Source organism: Eumetopias jubatus, unplaced genomic scaffold, assembly GCF_037043125.1.
Source record: "Eumetopias jubatus isolate StellerSeaLion01/CBP00866 unplaced genomic scaffold, mEumJub1_p1.0 scaffold_106, whole genome shotgun sequence".
NCBI lineage: Eukaryota > Metazoa > Chordata > Mammalia > Carnivora > Otariidae > Eumetopias > Eumetopias jubatus.
In genome coordinates this window covers 625983-643563 of record NW_028274912.1, presented here as the reverse complement: position 1 = coordinate 643563, position 17581 = coordinate 625983, and the positions used below count along the sequence as shown (strand labels likewise).

Genomic DNA, 17581 nt, shown 5'->3' with positions numbered 1-17581 from the left:
GTAAAACTGCTTGGTAAAAGAATATTCCCTTAACTTTTTTGTTAAAGCTAGTTTTCTCAAATACCATATTTTATTTTGTTTTATAGGGATTTGTTTTGGCTGTTACTATCATGAGGGAAGCAATTGGTGAATTCCGGCGTTTTCAGCGAGACAAGGAAGTGAATTCACAGCTCTACAGCAAGCTTACAGTAAGAGGTTAGCAAGACCCTTTTGCTCTAGCTTATCATTTGCTAACTGTAATCATCATTTTATTTTTTTTTTTATTTTTTTTTTTTAAAGATTTTATTTATTTATTTGAGAGAGAATGAGAGATAGAGAGCACGAGAGGGAAGAGGGTCAGAGGGAGAAGCAGACTCCCTGCTGAGCAGGGAGCCCAATGTGGGACTCGATCCCGGGACTCCAGGATCATGACCTGAGCCGAAGGCAGTCGCTTAACCAACTGAGCCACCCAGGCGCCCCTTATCATTTTAGAGTTAACAAAAGTGAAAGAAAACGTGTCTTCATTCTGTTAGAAAATAGTATTTTTCGATTACATATGGTATCTAATTAATTTTTTTTAGTAATCTCATGACTGCAGTTTCAAGAGAACACATGTGAAACCCAACTAGTGTATGCACATTTTCTGTGAATATCACCTTACCTAAAATCTCTGTTTGTGTTCTATTTAAACACAGTCGTAAGGGTCGGACAGACATCTGGTACCATGGCCTTAAGTGAAGGGACTTGGAGCCCCTACAATAAATGTCATGATCCAAAATGATAACTGCTTTATGCCCATTTCTCCTTCACTTCATTCAGGGCTTTAACCCTTCCCTAATTGTGTGTTTTTAAGGAGCTTGTTTATTTGGTCTCTCAGTCCCAGTGGAGAAGAAGCGATGTGTAGAGGAGTGTGGGAGAAGCCATTATAGGCGGGCCTTATGCCTGTCGGAAAGTGACACCATGACAGTCATTACCTCAGCGAGGGACAGTGAAGGAGGGCACTGAAGAGCTAGACAAGTATGCATAAGAACTTGGAAGCCTGTTTATAAAATGAGGTTTAAGATGGAGTTTGTATCTTCTGTTTACATGTGGACATTTGTACACTGAATTTATTTATTTGAAATAATTCTCCAAAAAATATTTCTGTAGCTTCTTGGGATATATTTCATATAACATAAAGTTTATCCATTTAAAGTATACAGTTCAGTGGTTTTTGGTATGTTCACAGAGTTATGAAACTATTAGCACCATCTAATTTTGGAACCTTTTTTTTTTTTTTTTTTTTTTTAAGATTTTATTTATTCGACAGAGAGCACAAGTAGGCAGAGTGGCAGGCAGAGGGAGAGGGAGAAGCAGGCTGTCTGCTGAGCAGGGAGCTGGACGTGGGGCTTGATCCCAGGACCCCAGGATCATGACCTGAGCTGAAGGCAGCCGCCCAACCAACTGAGCCACCCAGGCACCCCTAATTTTGGAAAATTTTTAACATCCTAGAAAGAAACTGAATATATTAGCCATCATCCCATTCTTGCCCCTTCGGACCCTCTTCCAGGCCCAGGCAGCCCCCAGTCTGCTCTCTGTCTCCGTGGATTTGCCTCTTAGGACAGGTCACAGAAGTGGAATCGTGCAGTATGTGGGCTTTTGTCACAGGCTTCTTTCACTTGGCATTCTGTGTTCAAGGTTCGTCGGTGTTGTGGCACCTGTCAGGCTTTATTTCTGTTTGTTGCCAAATAATATTCCACTCTGTGGTATTCCGCGTTGTGTTCACCGATTCATCTGTAGACGGACGTTTGGTTTGTTTCCACTCTAGGCTGTTGTAAATAATGCTGCTGCGAATGTCCGTATGTGAGTGTTTTTGTGTAAACATTGTTTTATTTCTTTTGTAAATATACCCAGAAGTGAAATTGCTGGATTATATGGTAACTGTGTTTTTGATAAACTGCCAAGCTGTTTTCCTAATTGGCTACCCCATTTTGCATTCTCACCGGCCGTGTGTGAAGGTTCCGGTTTCTCCACATCCTCATGGGCACTGTTCCTGTCTGTCTTTTTTATTGTGGCCGTCCTGTCGGGTGTGAAGTGGTATCTCACTGTGGCTTGATTTGTCTTTTCCCGACGACTAGTGCTATTGAGCATCTTTCCATCTGCTCATGAGGTGATTGTATGTCTTTGGAGAGATGTTTATTCAGATTTTTTGCTTACTGTTTTTTTTTTTTCTCATTGTGTGTACCTCTTTTAAGATACCACCTTTTTTTTTTCTAATTTTATTTTACTGTGTTATGTTAGTCACCTTCCATTACATCACTGGTTTTTGATGTAGGTTCCACGATTCACTGTTTGCGTACAACACCCAGTGCTCCATGCAGAACGTGCCCTCGTTAATACCCATCCCCAGGCTCACCCGTCCCCAGGCTTACTGTTTTAACTGGATTAATTGTTTTTTAATTATTGACTTGTAAGCATTCTTTATACAATCTGGATTTAAGTCTCTTGTCAATATATGGTTTGGAAATATTTTGTCTCGTTCTGTGGCGTGTGTTTTCTTCTTCTCAGTATCCTCTGACGCACAGAGTTTTCATGTTATGATGTCCAAGTCATCTGTGTTTTCTTCTGTTGCTTTTGCCTTTGGCATTGGAGCTAAGAAACAGTTTACCAACCCGAGGTCACGAGGATTTACTTCTATATTTTCTTCCAGGGATTTTATAGTTTTAGCTCTGACATTCAGATGTGTGATCCACTTTCATTTCATATTTTGTGTATGGTGTGTGATATGGGTTCACATTCCTTTGCATGTGAGTATCCAGTTGTCCCAGTACCATTTATTGAAAAGACTATTCTTTTGAGGTTAAGTTGAATGATTAACTATTAAGAGGCTTTGATGCTTAAAGCTGTGGCATGATAGAGGTTAGGTGTGTTGTAGAAAAGAGGTATGCTTGCGTTTTGGAAAAGAGAGTCCCCAGAATGGCCAGGCAAATTAGGTGTAACCTTGGTATGTCTTTTTTAGAATATAATACAGATCCTGGCTTATTTTTTAAATTGTTTTTAACTGTGGTATTTGGACGATGTAGAGATTTGCTTCTGTGTATTAATTGTATCATTCAGAACTAAATGGTATGGTGGCATCTGAGAAACTGGCAAAGGAGGCAGTCCTGCATGCCCTTCCTTTCTTCCGCAGAAGCACGGAAAAGCCAAGCTCCTGCCATGAGGAATGCAGCCCACATTCTTGACTGGGGACTCTGGACCCTGCTCTGAAGGGAGTAGAGCAGAACTTACTTGCAGAGAATTGTGTCTGTCTGTCCAACCTGTGAGGGACACATGAAGGACGGACTCAGGATGTCTTTCTTTCATCTAACGTGGATGTCACTCAGGACAGAGGAGCCAAAAGCCGGTGGGCATTTCTCAAGCCCATGTCAGGCTGAGGAGAGGCAGCAGTAGCTTGGGGCCAGCATTGACAGTCGACACACAGAACAGAGGGTCACGTGCCAAGCCGAGGAAGCTGGAGAGGGGACTTCTTTGGAAAATTGGGGCATGTAAAAGTGCCCGTGTTTCCTGGGGAGTTTTGAAAGTCACATCCAAGGCCAGCCCTAGATCACACTCAGAAAAGACCCCGAGAAAGCGTTTTGCCTCTGGCCGGTCTCTAGGCTCAGTGCAAGCAGAGGTGAAAGCTCAGGCTGAGTTCTGGGCAGCCTGGCTCTGTGTTGGAGTCCCCAGCACAGAGGCAGTCTGCGACGATCGGGAGAGGTTGGTCTCCCTTTCTCCCTCCCTTGCTTCGTTCCTCCCCCCTCGCAACGCTTTCCTTCTTCCCTCCCACCATGCTTCCCTTTCTTAGTCTCGCCCCCTCCCCATGCAAGGAAATCCTTTCCAAAACACTGGCTGAAAGACTTCTCTCCATACATGACAAAGAATACACACTTTACAAAATGAGTCTACAAAAGTCACTCTACGTGCATGGCTGCAGCATATACCGAACAACAAAACAAACCCAGAAGAGGGGGAAGTGCCTGATTTCCTGAGTTACCAGATTATAATAGTCAAAGTGTACAGGTTTCCACAAAAAACTTACAGAACATGCAGAGAAACCATGTGGCCTAGTCACAGAGGAAATGAACAGAAACCGTCCCTGCAGAAGCCCAGATTCTGGACTTAGGAGACAAAGTCTGGATCAGCTGCCTTAAGTCTGTCCAAGGAGCTAAAGGAAACAACTGAAAAACACTGACAGGATTAGGAAAAATGATGGTTTTTTTTTTGTTTTGTTTTGTTTTTTTAAGATTATATTTCTTTCTTTGACAGAGAGAGACACAGCGAGAGAGGGCACATAAGCAGGGGGAGGGTCAGAGGGAGAGGGAGCAGCAGGCTTCCCGCTGAGCAGGGAGCCCGAGGTGTGGGGTTCGATCCCAGGACCCCTGGGATCATGACCTGAAACGAAGGCAGACACACTTAACGACTGAGCCACCCAGGCACCCCGAACAATGATGTATTAACATACAGAATACCAATAAAGGTATAGAAATTATAAAAGAAGCAAAAAGCAAAAATTCTGGTGCTGAAAAGTACAATAAATTAAAGGAAAAACTCACTGGAGAGTTTCAGCAGAGTTGAGCTGGCAGAAGAAGGAATCAGTGACCTTGAACCTAGGTCATTTCAATAACTAGATAATTTCAAGTGGAATCACCCATTCTCAGAAGCAGAAGGAAGAGTGAAGGAAAATAAGCAGGTCCTAAGGGACTTGTGGGTGGTGCCAAGTGTACTACATGTGCACACACTGGGCATCTTGGAAGGGAGAAAGGGTGGAGAGAATGTTGTAGGGAGTAGTAGCCATTAACTTCCCAAATTTGATGAAAGACATGACTCTCCATACTCGGGAAAATCAGTGAATCCCTAGAAAGATAAATGCAAGGAAATCCGCACTGAGACACATGACAATCAAACTGTTGAAACCCGAGGACCAAGAGGATATTCTGAAAGCAGCAAGAGAGAAACACACAAGGAAGGGCTCTTGAGTCAGAAACGCTGGAGATCAGAAGGACGTGGGGTGACATTATTAAGATGGGAAAAGAAAATAATGGTCCACCAAGCATCGGATGTCCGTAAACCTCTCATTCACAAATGAAGGCGGATTGAGACATTTCCAGATGCCTTTAGAATCGAAAACAGGGACTCAGGCAGATAGGCATCCACCCATGTTCATGCAGCACTATTTATAATTGCCCACATGTCCACCGGTGGGTGAATGGACAAATTATGGTGTTTTTTCACATTGGAATATTATCCAACCATAAAAATTAATGAATACTGATAAACCCGGATGCCCCTTGGAAACATTACACTCTGTGAGAGAAATCAGACACAAAGGGTCACGGACTCTATGTCATTTACACGAAGTATCAGAACAGGTAGATGAATGGAGCTAGAAAGCAGGTTGTGGTCGCCACGGCCCTGGGAAGTGGCGGCAGCGGCGGGCGGGGGGCAGCTGCTTAGTGGGCATGACACGTCCTCTGTGGTGAGGAAAATGTTTTTGAGCTTGATAGAGTGGGTTGCACAACATCGTGAATGGACTCAGTGCTGTATTCACTTTAAAATGGCTGATTTTGTTATGTCATTGTCACCTAAAAATAGTAAAAAATGTTGAAGAAGGCATACTAATCATATCTTTTACACTTCTGTGACACTCCAACTCAGAATATTTTAAAAATAATTGTCAGTGGGTTTATTTCAAAGACAAATGCAAATTTACCTTTTTAAACAAGATAGATCATCATTGGTGATCTTTGGAAGGACATTTTTATGTGTAGATGATGATGATACTGCTTTTTTTTTGACTACCTCGTGAGTGTCAGTAACTTGCTCATTTGCATAACTGCCATTCAAGGTAGGTTGGCTTATCTCCATGTTACAGGTGAGGGACCTGAAGCTCAGGCCATGTGATTTGCCCTGAGCCACTGCAGTTTTGGTAGAGTTCATATTTGAACCCAGACCATTCTGATGTCAAACCCAGTGTTCTTTCAACTGTAGTGCTTTGCTCTGTGGCTGGTTATTCTGATGCAAATGACTGATAGGTAAAATCTGGGATGTAAAAAAAAATGCATGTATATGCTCATTGACTTTAGTTTGAAATTTGTTTTCTTGTCAAGAATACGTTCATCTCCTTAATTTCTAGTATTTCGTAGTGATCTGTTCTTTGAATGGCATTGATGGCTACTTCCTTATGTGACTTAACTCTGTTTTGTTATATTTACAGTATTTGATCTTTTTGTACTTGGAGTTCTTAAGCACATTCTTATTGAAATACTCTGGGAAAAGTGTTCTCTGCTATATGTTTTCTGTGGAAAAGGAAAGCCATGTCCACTTTTAAGTATACTTAAACAGATAATCTGAGTAGGCCTGTATCTTTTAAAGAAATTGAATCAGCAATTGACCTTCCTAACAGTCCTAGATGGTTTCCCTGCGTCCTCCTTTTGCCCCTGGCTGCAGGCAGCCCCAGGACTCTAGCTGCAGCTCTGAGATGCTCAGAACAGTGCGTCAGACCGCCCGCCCGCAAGGCTCCGCTCCGCCCCGAGCAAGTTTCTCCAGTCACGCTTCCCCAAAAGCAGCCCACCCAGCAGAGGCTGGGAATGAGATCGTTAGTTAGGGGAGAGCAGGATGTGTCCCCGTGACACGGACAACGCTCGAAACACTCACACCGGTGGCCGGGGCTCTGCGGGTGGCGGCATGGTTCATTGTCTGGGCTGTGGACATATTTTCACATGTGTGTCAGAACTCAACAAGCCGTGTCCTTGAAGACATGTGGTGTATTATATGACAACAATGCCTTGGTCGAGCCGAAGGGGGACAGACAGCAAACACGTTGATGTAAAGATCCTCTATAAAATGCGCTTAGAAGAAAGTGACCGTCTTTGGGTAGCTCGACTTGGGACTCGGGTGTCGTTCCCAGGGCTGGGGTGGCGGGCGTCCCACAGCGGCCTGCAGGCGTCCCTGGGACTGTCACTCACCGGCCGCTGCTGCCGAAGCCTTGACCCTGCCACGTCTCTCACGCCCCACGGATTCACGACCAATGTCAGGTTGTATTTTGAAAGGTTCTTGGTTTGTTTGGTTTTTTGATTAATTTTTTCAAATTAATTTACACAGAGTAAGATGCACAAATCTTAGCAGAATCAGTTTTATGCCTGTACACGCTCATGTGACCACCCCCGGGGCAGGACTCGGGGGCCCTTCCCTGCCTCCTCCCAGGCGGCAGCCCCGCCTCCACCCTGCATGCGTAGTCTATCTGGTTGCGAGCGCCGCACGTTCGCTTGGCCTTTCCAGAACTTCCAGCTGAGTGGAGTCCTACCGTTGCCCCATTGCTCTGATTTCTCCATCAACATGATCTCTGAGAACCATGCGTGGGGTAACGCACAGCACGGTCCTGCTAACCTCCACGGCGGGCTGCTCCCCCCCCACGGGGGCCGCGAGGTGTGTCCAGCCTCCACGTGCTGACTGTTTCCAGGTCAGGGGTGTCATGAACGAGGTTGCTGTGCCCATCCCTGTCCCGGTCTTTTGTGGACAGAGGCACCCGTCCCTTCTGGGCACACGCTCGGAAGGAGAGTCGCTGGGCCCTGGGGTGGACGCGTGCTCAGCCTTACTAGAAACCATCAGAAGGCTTTCCAGAGTGGTTGTGCTGCTGACGCTCCCACGGGCCGTGGATGAGCGTCCCTGCGGCCCTGCACCCTTGCCGACACCTGGTGCTGTTGTGCTTTTCATCACAGACATCCTGGGGGGTGTGCGGCGGCATCTCATCTCTACCCAGCAACAATGCTGTGTGCAGTTTCACGTGCTTACTGGCCACGCAGACGCCCTCTTCTGTGCAGCGTCAGCTCACATCTTTGCCAAGTCTTGGCTGGGGTGTTTGTCCTTTTTATTGCTTCTTGTTCTCTATGTGTTCTGGGGAGAAGTCCCTTGTCCCACGGATCACAGATATTTTCACTGGACTTCAGTTTGCTTTTTCATTTTCTGAAGGGTGTCTTTTGATGAGCAGAAGTATTCAATTTCAATGAAGTCTAATTTATCGATATTTTTATTTTACAGTTTGTACTTTATCATTCTGCCCAAGAAGTCCTCACCAAAGCCAAGGTCAGAAGACATCCTTCTGTGACTTCCTCCAGAATCTCAATTGCATGTGTGTCCCTCCCCCCATCTCGGTCTGTGACCCACTTTAAGTCGGTCTGTGTGTGCCGTAACACAAAGACCACAGTTCCTTATGTCCACACAGACACTGGGTGCCACAGCGCCACGGACTGAAAGTGTTTCTATCTCCCCATTCCAGTGCCCGTGTGATGCTTAATGGTCCTCCATCAGGCATGACCTCACCTGCAAGGTTTCTGCAAACGGCTTTATCAGATTGGGACCTTCCACTTCCAGTTTGCAAGTAGTTCTTTAAAAAAATCACAAACAGGCTCGACTTTATCATTTTTTTTTTCTGCACCTATTGGGTTGATCCTACGGTTTTTCTCCTCTGTTCTGTCAATCAGTTGATTGACTTTTTTTTTTAAGATTTTATTTATTTATTTGACAGAGAGCGAGAGCAGGAACACAAGCAGGGGGAGTGGGAGAGAGAGAAGCAGGCTTCCCGCTGAGCAGGGAGCCCGATGTGGGGCTCGATCCCAGGACCCTGGGACCACGACCTGAGCCGAAGGCAGACGCTCAATGACTGAGCCACCCAGGCACCACGTTGATTGATTTTGAGTGTTCAAACAATAAGCATTCCTGGCATAGCTCCTCTCAGTCACTGAATTCAACTTGCTAGAACTGTGTTTAAGGTTTTGTGTGATGTTCACGGGGAGCACGGGCCCATGGGTTTCGGTAAGTGAGTTGGGTGTGTCTCCTAGTTTTTCAGAAGCAAGAGCAAGAGTATATTCATTTTTCCTTAAAGGAAAGCTCACCGGGGACCCCTCAGGGCCTGCACTTTTCTTTGGGAAGGTGTCTGATTACAGGCTCAATTTCTGTAAGACATAGGACATTTCAGAGTTTTATATCTGCTTGTGTCAATTTTGGGAGGTCCTGTTTTTCAAGGATCTCGTCCATTTTGCGCGGCCTGACTTTGCTAACGGTTAGGTCTAACGTGTGGGGTCTGCAGGGGCCCATGCTTCCGCTCCTGAGAGCAGTCATTGATTTGTGATAGTATCAATTTTATTGATCATTTACCAGAACCAAGTTTCAGCTTGTTGATGTTTTCTTTGTTACACGTCTGTTCTCACATGATTTCTGCTCTGTCACCTCCTTCCTTCTTTCTCCTTCCGTGTGATCTGCTCTCTTTCTTAGCCCCTGGGGGCCGTCGCCCTGCTTTTCCCCAACCCTGTCTGTCCCCTGGCCTTGCTGCCTCTTCTCTCTGCAGTGGCTTGAGGTTGTGACTGTGTTGGGGACGGAGGGTGTGCGGCTCTTGATTGGACCCCGGGGAGGAGAAGACCGGGAGCTGAGAGCAGCCTGAAGCTGGAATGACCGTGCGTGAGGGAGAGGCCATGCCCAGAGGTGTTTGTGTCAGGAGCAGCCTAGAGATGGTGGTGCGTGCCTGTGTGCGAAGGTGAGGTGGCCACAGGCCGCTCCTCCAGGCGGCTGGGGGCAAGTCCGAAGCTGACTCAGATGAGGGAGATGCTTCAGCTCTTCCCAGAACAGACAGCGATTAGCTGAGAACATTGCACCAAGAACATCAAATTTTAAATAAGCCCAGAAGTGACTCAAATTCAGTCTGACAGAGGCTGTCTCTGAAAACATCCTAGGGCAAAAATAAGATGTAGGCCAGACGTCTTCAAAACAGCATGAAAGCCTGGGGTTTGGGTGCACAGTGTGGTTTCCACGGAGTGGAGTCATGGCTCTGCTCACGCTCCCCAGAGCTATTGTCAGAGCTGCAGAGAGAAGGCGCTTTGTTCCTCTGGGCGCCTCTTGGGATCAGGCTGAGACCGTCTTCCACTGGACGTGGGGGGAAGGGGGGAAGATCCCTCTCGACGATGTGAGCATGCTGGTTAGGAAGCTGCGGTGCGTGAAAATAACGGAGTTTTTTTTCCCTGTATTTGCTCTTCAACCATGAGAAAGAAACTGAGCTTTGCTAACACTCACTATGCAGACTGGCGGTTCAGTGTGTCGGGGGACCCCATCCCATGAAGTCCTCACACCCACTGAGGTGAGCAGAGGGCGATGGGCACCCTGGCTGGGTCCTCTCCTTCGGTGTGGGGCAATGCACGCATCTCACCTGGGGTCTGGTTGGCGGCCTTGTGGATCGTATGGTATAGCTCTTCCTAGATTTAATTCCTGTAGTGGACGACTGCTTGGAGGATAGCAGAGGGAAGCATGGACAGACAGACGCTGGCAAGTACAGAAGAAGGGGGACAAGGCACCAGTGACACAACGGGAAGGGTCCTGCACACCCCAGAGACAGGGAGGAGGAAAGGGGGAAAGAGCCAAAGAAGTGTTTAAAGACATAATGGCTGATGATTTCAATAAAGATTGAAGGCGGTGCCATGCAGACCTTCAGCCAGGTGAAAGATACTGAACAAGCACCAAAACACCAAGCAGGAATATTAAAAGAAAATGTCACCTAAGAAAATAAAAACGAAGATGTGAACAGCAAGGACAAAGAGAAAAAAAGGAAAGTAAAAGAAGACGTTTCCACAGCCCCACAAATAAACAGCCGACAGAGTTCCTGTTGGGCAGCTTGGCGTCACTCACATGGAAGGGCCGCCATCGAAGACGGACGGGCACTGTGCCGTCCGCGAAGGGTGATGACAATGAGGAGAGACCTGTGGGCGACGCTGGAGAACTATCGATGGCATGAAGCAACACTCGTAAGTTTGTGCGGGGCTGAGAACGTATCAGCATTAAACGCACAACAGCAGGTGCAGGAGCAGACGGGGGGGGGGGGGCACAGCCCCCGGGGCGGGAGCTCAGAGAGCGCTTGGTGACTTCAGCTTCCACCTTCTGAGGTGGTGTGTGGTCCTGCAAGCCTGACCGATACAGGAATTGCCTCCTAGACGTGGGGATGCTGCTGTCACAAAGACCCCAGTCCTTTGGCTGGCAGAGGCTGGGAAAACGAGGAGGCATTTATCACGGACGCTGGGTGCGGACAGCCTATATTATGTGCGTGCCAAACAACGGGCAGAACTGTCGCCTGGGATGGCTCGAAGTTGGAAAATGCAGCTAATGAACTTTAGTCAAACCGAGGGGTACGACCCCTTTGAAAGACTGAAGGCGATGCCATGCAGACCTTCAGCCAGGTGAAAGGACTCGGGGCATCTGAAGGTCCCACAGAAATCGGACCCTCTAAAGCACAGGGAGCCATGGGTGTGGGTTTGGGAGCAGATGCTGTCTCTCTGCTCCTTGGCTCTTTGCATGGAGAGGATCCAGGACGTGGACCTGAGGCTACAGTCAAATGAGCCCTGGGTCCTGGGGAGGTCGAGTGTGTTTTACATGTGGGGGAACAAGGACAATGTGGGGCCAGCAGATGGACTGTGTTGGATTGGAAATGTGGCCACAGAGTCCCCCTCCCCATCTCTGTGCCCTGTCACTGTGTTTCTTGGGTGTCCCTTTCAGGCCCTGGCCTTGGCTCGAGATTTACTTTGGCCAATAGGACTGTAGCTGACAGGACATATGTGCAGACCCAAAAGCATTTGCATCCTGGGCTTGCCACGTTGCTCTCCTTGAGAACCCCATCATGGCCACCATGCGGCCCTTGGATGATGAGAGGCATACGGCCCAGGGACCTGTGTCCCCTGCTGGTCAGCCTGCCCGCCCCAGAACACAAGGGAGGCCTCGCAGGTCACCCAAGGAAGTGACCTGCTGCTGGTACAGAGATCGAGAAGGCACAACAGCCCAGAGCAGCCGGGCCAAGCCCACACTCATGAGCCAGATGCACAGCTGGTGTTTTAAACTCCTAGATTTGGGGGGCTTGTTATCCAGCAACAGCTGACTGATAAAACCCTTATTTCACAGCATCCACAGAAACCAGTTCCAGGGAGATCGTGGAGCCAAAAATGAGAGACCAAAAAAGTTTTCTACCAGATAATACAGGAAACGATATTTAGGATCTCAAGATAGTATGACATTAGGATGTATGTACAGTCTTAGGATGCACAACCGCTAACCTACGGGCAAAGACTGACACGGTGGATTGTCTTAGAATTAAGGCCTTTCGTTATCTATTTTTTTTTAAAGATTTTATTTATTTATTTGACAGAGAGAGACACAGCGAGAGCATGTGCACAAGCAGGGGGAGTGGGAGAGGGAGAAGCAGGCTTCCCGCCGAGCAAGGAGCCGGATGCGGGGCTCGATCCCAGGACCCTGGGATCATGACCTGAGCCGAAGGCAGACGCTTAATGACTGAGCCACCCAGGCGCCCAAGGCCTCTCATTATTTAGAAGACATCATTAAGAAAGAGAAGTTACAGCGTGGAGGGAGATTTCTGCAACACCCCCCCACACACCTCCCACACCCCCGGCAAGGGGTAGACAGTCCGCCGTTAGAATGGTGGGAAACCTTCCGGCTAACGGTGAACATGTCCGCCAGCCCCGTGACCTGGCCGTCCCTCAGCCTGTGCCCACGGAGAGGGCCATGTGCAAGCACATTCACAGCAGCTTTATTTGAAATATCCAAAAGCAGGGAACAACCCGACTGTCCACGGATAGTAAAGTGGATCGTAGAGGTCTGGATTGCACAGGCTGGAACAGTAAATGGTAACAGTCACAGCGGCAGCTTCGTGCGGTGCCCAGGACCGTCCCCGGTGTGAGCATACAACGAGCCGTTGGGACGTCCGCGCATGTGGGCGATGAGCTGCCATGTGCAGGGCAGGGGGGTCCCGGGGCTCGGGGCTGGCAGGCGACGGGAGGACGGCTTCTGGATGTTGACCACACTGTTCCTCGCATGGCGTGGGGGCTCCACGGCACGTGGGAACGAGACCCGGAGCGGTGCGTTGGTGCATTGTGCACTTTTCTGCAGGCATGTGACACTGCAGTAAAAGTTAAAAAGTAAAAACGCACAGACAAGGGCAACACCATCGTAAGCCCCCAGTGATGCACACTCTCCGAGAATTTGTCAAGGCGATCAAGCGTCCTAGAACGTAACGGGCCTCTCCTTCCATGACATTGCTCCCGAGAACGTCCCCAAGTGAGGAACCACATGCGTATCCTAAAGCTGCGGGAAGTGTGAATGGGAGAACATACCACAAGGCACATAGCATTTCCTGCAACTGGTCAGAGATCCACCCACAGAGCCTGCACCCCAGCCAGTGACCCTGTGCCCCGGGGCCCCCATCGCTGTGCCTGGTCCTGCCCAGAGAGGCCGGACAAACCCTCCCTGGCGGGCAGGGCTGCCTTCTCCCCACCTTGGCCCCCCGCTGCCCCTGCAGGACGGTAACTGTGCCCACCTGCCCCCCCCCACCCCAGGCTGCCAGAGGGGAAAGGAGGTGCTTCTCTGCTGAGATGTGCCAGCTTGTGGCTTTTCCTGCCAGAGAGCCGAGTGCGGACCTCCCACCCCTCCCGGGACCCCTGTGGTGCAGCTTTGTTTGCGTGTCAAATTGTACTTGAGGATGCAGAACATCCTAAAACACATTTCAGAAAAATAAGAAGCTTAAATCATACTTAAATGAACATTTTGAATCAAACAGTCCATTAAAACATTATTAAAGTTTTGGCACTTGGAACGAGCTTCAATTTCTGGACATTAAAGTTCTGTGAATTGCAGAATGCTTCGTGCAGAGGTGAGCGGACCCAGAGTCCCTGCTTTGTTGTCTGGGCTGTGTGGTCCCAGGCAGGTCACCTCCTTCCGGACGCCTACTGACTTCCTGTCTCCCAATGGGGCCTGACCCCAGGCTGGGCTCCCCAGGGGCCCTCGCACGTTTGTGTGAGGGCTGGTGTTTCCGCGTGAGTGTCCTGGCAGACGTGTGGCTTGGGAGGGAGGCGGTGGTGCAGAAGGACCTTCCAGCAGGCCGGGCTGGGGATGCAGCTTCTCCTCCCAAAGGCCTGGCAAGGGCTCCAGGGTGCAAGGAGGCCTCGGGAAGGGCTGCTCAGAACAAGTCCCAGCTCAAACCTGAGAGCTTCGCGCCCGTATACGCTTCCTGCGGATCTGTGTGCGGATCCACGCTCCTCCGGTGCCGAGGACAGTGGGACACAGAGCCCGTCGTCGTCATGCGTGGAGTCAGCAGGGACTGGTGTGAACAGCCGGGGGTCATTTTGCCTTTGTGAAGCAGAACCAGGGACGTAAAAGGAACAGAGCGTCTCAGGATTTCGGGGCGATCCTCACAGGGCAGGTGAGTCTGCATCCACATGGCCCCTCCTACGTCCTCTCCAGGGAGCTGGACGGGGCTGAGGTCTCGCATGCTTGCCGCCGGGTGAGCCACGGAGCCCACCACACACCTTCCTGCCTGGCAAGCTGCAGCCCAGCTCCCGTGTCCGGCTGCCAGCCCCCTGGGGCCACCGTAACAACGTCCCACAGATGTTCGTCTCTCTCCCTCACGTCTGGAGGCCAGGAGTCCATTCACGGAGCCAAAGTCAGGATGGTGGCAGGAAGGCGAGCGCCTGGAGGCCCTCCCAGCCTTGGCGCTGCCCGCCTCCGCAGCCTGGGCCAGTCACTCTGGTCTCCACCCCTGTGGTCACGCGGCCCTACCCTGCACCTGTGTCACCTCTCCCCTGGCCTCTCTCGGACCAAGACACGCGGGACTGCACTTACGGCCCATCCTGATAATCCAGGATGGTCTCTCAGAATCTTTAACTTAATCCCAACCACAAAGCCCTTTCTCCAAATACGAGGTCTCACTGATGGTTCCAGGGATTAGGGCATGCCTGGCTTTGGTGGCCAATGTTCAGTGTACAGCAGGCAGCTCTGAGTGGAGCGACTGAGGCACAGTAAGCTTCTCCCTCAGTGGGCAGGCAGATGCCGTAATTCTGGAAACTTCCTTGCAACTTCAGGGCTGCCGAGGGGCCTGACTCCAGCCAGGGTGTTTCATTTCCATGGAAACGTCTTTAACCCTGACCAGCTTCTCCCTTTACTTTCATCTCATTTCTTTTAAACATTAGACTCAGAATGTGGGCCCCAGGGGGGTCCCTAAATATCACCTCTTTCATTGCCTTTTTCATAGACGAGGACACCGAGCCCTGGGTGGGCTGGTGACCCTGTGCCAGCCTCCTCAGAACAGCCTCCTAACTCACTGAGTCAACAGAAACCGAGCAGGACTCTCGGCTGGGTGTTCTGGCATGTTCCGGGCACATGTTCCAGCATGTTCCGGATGCTGGGCACACAGCTGGGGATGGGTAGAGCACCCCCGTTTCCACTCTGCAAGGAGATGAGAAATCTGCAGATGGCGGCAAGGACAGTGGAGAGGACCCCCACCCCCACAGGCTGTGACCCAGATGGGCCCTCCCCAGGATGCCAGTGTCTCTGGCAGGCCTGGTGGGAGAGTTTCCAAGCTGGGTTGGAGGAGGGAGCAGCCCCTCCTGGCCTCTCTCCCTCCCCACCCCCTGCGTCGTTATTTGCCTCTGTCCACGGGCATTTCCCAAGGACCTTCTGGGCACCTTTGGGATGGCCGAGGGTGGTCACATGCTCATGGCCCTGGAGACGCACTCACACCCAGGCAGGCCACCTACCCCTCCACCAGCCTGGCTGACCGGCTTGCTTCTGGGGGTGCCCTGCTTCACACGCTCTCCCACATAACCTGTGACGGACACCATGGGTTCCCACGCTGGCCCCGTGGCAGGTCTGGGCATGGACATCCCCTTCCCCGGGGAGAGAGGGAGACTGGGGCTCCCTGCCAGCCCAGGCCCAATGTGGCACAGCCGGAGGTGGCCTGTGGGTCTCTAGCGCCCCCACTGCTGCTGACGCCTGCCCTGGACAGGGACGGGGCGAGGGGTAGGGGGTGCTTCCTGACCCCCGGCCCTGCCCTCGGGACTGACCCACACAGACTGACCCTCGCACGGGCGCAAATCCTGCAGTCATGCCTGGAGGCAGGAACCATCCGGTGGGCCTCGCACGTGAGCTTTGTTACTTAACTTCTCCAGAAGCAGGTCACTTGGAGGGGGACAGCTTTTCCACAACTCGGGAAATAAGTATTTTTGCTTTGTAAAACCACTCTCGGGGCAAAGTCTGTGCTGGGCAGCTTAAAGAGGAAAAATAAGCCAAATACTTTCAAGTGACAGGCAGCAGGAAGCACAATGCGTTGTGTTTCCAGGACCGAGAGTTTTAATCCAAAGCCCTCCCCACATGGACATTTAAACTCCCGGAAAGGATCAGTCACTTCATCCCTGTCAAAACCATCAGGAGATTTTTTTTTTTCTCCTTGAACATTTTAATGCTGAGTTTTGTCCCAAAGTAAATGTCGTTTGTCATCATGAGTAGCACAATCTGGCAGGACAACGGGGCTGGGGAGGGGGGCAGCCCCCCATCCTGGGAGGGTGTCACAGAACATCACAGAGCTGCTAATCCCAGGGCTTATGAGGACCCGTCCGTGCTCTGGGCTGATTAGGATTTTGCCTCCCAGGGGCGCAGAGGCGCAGCCACGGTGGGTGGTGTGAGGCCTGGATTGCTGTTCCTCAGGTTCCAAGTCAAATGCAGCAGAGAGCCAGCGACCACGCTGTGGCCGTGCTCCGGGCAAGGTGGACGAAGCTATAAGGAGAGGTCCTCGGCGGCAGGACCGGGGATGGAGCCCCAGGCTGTTCTGGAGACCGTCCCCAATTTCAGACTTGACCCCCTGATACGCCCTCTGCACTTCTGGGGACTGTGAGCCCATCGTAGGTGGCCCCGCATCACCCACACGTGGGATTCTGGCACACTCCCCTCTGTGCCTGCTGCAGGGGTGCTGTGGGCTGTTTGCTGGGTGCACTCACGCTTGCACGACCTCTCTCAAGGCTCTGGTCCAAGCGGAGTGGACACAGGTCTCCCTCCTTGTGGGCAAGCAGCAGGTTCTGGAAGAACACACAGGCAGGAGGCACTGTGGGGGTTTGGGGAGAACACCATGGGCCACGTTACTACCATGCCCGCTCCTGTCCACAATCAGGCAGTGGTGAGTGCGGGTTTCTAGGTCGGACGCCGTTGAACACTGGCACGTTCCCACGGCTCAGCCTCCACAAGACAGCAGCCTTTACCACGTGTGCCGGGCACTAATGATGGCGCCCAGTGACGCGCCCCACTGGCCCCCGAGAGAGGGGCCATGTCCCTCCGTCTCCCTCCGCTCTGCAGGCAGGGGTCCACTTCCCGAGCTTCAGCAAGAGAACCAACGGACACAGCTGTGAAACTCTTGGCCAATCACACTTGGTTCTCTGCTGTTTCCAATTTTCCTCTCAGTATTTTATGTATGCTTTTAATCCTTTAAAATTAAAAAAAAATTTAATTTGATGAGTGATCTATTAAACATTTTTGATCACCCACACATCAGTAAAAAGCATCTGAGCAAATTCCCCCAAATATATGTAATCTCCCAAATATATGTAATCTATTTAATTAAAAATACATGATTCACTGCACTAAAATATTAAATATTAAATACACTACAAAATATATGTGAAAATGAAAAATGAGATAAAATGAAATAAACATTTCAAAATGTTCATTTATTCTTAAAAAATATTTTGCCCTCAATGTAGCATTACAAATAATTTAG

General features: G+C 50.1%; 1 long non-coding RNA gene across 6 annotated transcripts; it reads left to right on the top strand.

The window, feature by feature from the left end:
- Nucleotides 1-39: 39 nt before the first annotated feature.
- Nucleotides 40-17316, top strand: LOC148161632 (uncharacterized). 6 transcript variants are annotated; one of them, XR_015767451.1, is made up of 3 exons: nt 52-195; nt 8035-10784; nt 12173-17316. It is a non-coding gene; the product is annotated as an uncharacterized LOC148161632 (long non-coding RNA). The 6 variants fall into 6 exon arrangements; XR_015767454.1 differs by having other exon boundaries at nt 53-195; nt 8035-9526; nt 10036-17316; XR_015767452.1 differs by having other exon boundaries at nt 53-195; nt 8035-10123.
- Nucleotides 17317-17581: the final 265 nt, after the last annotated feature.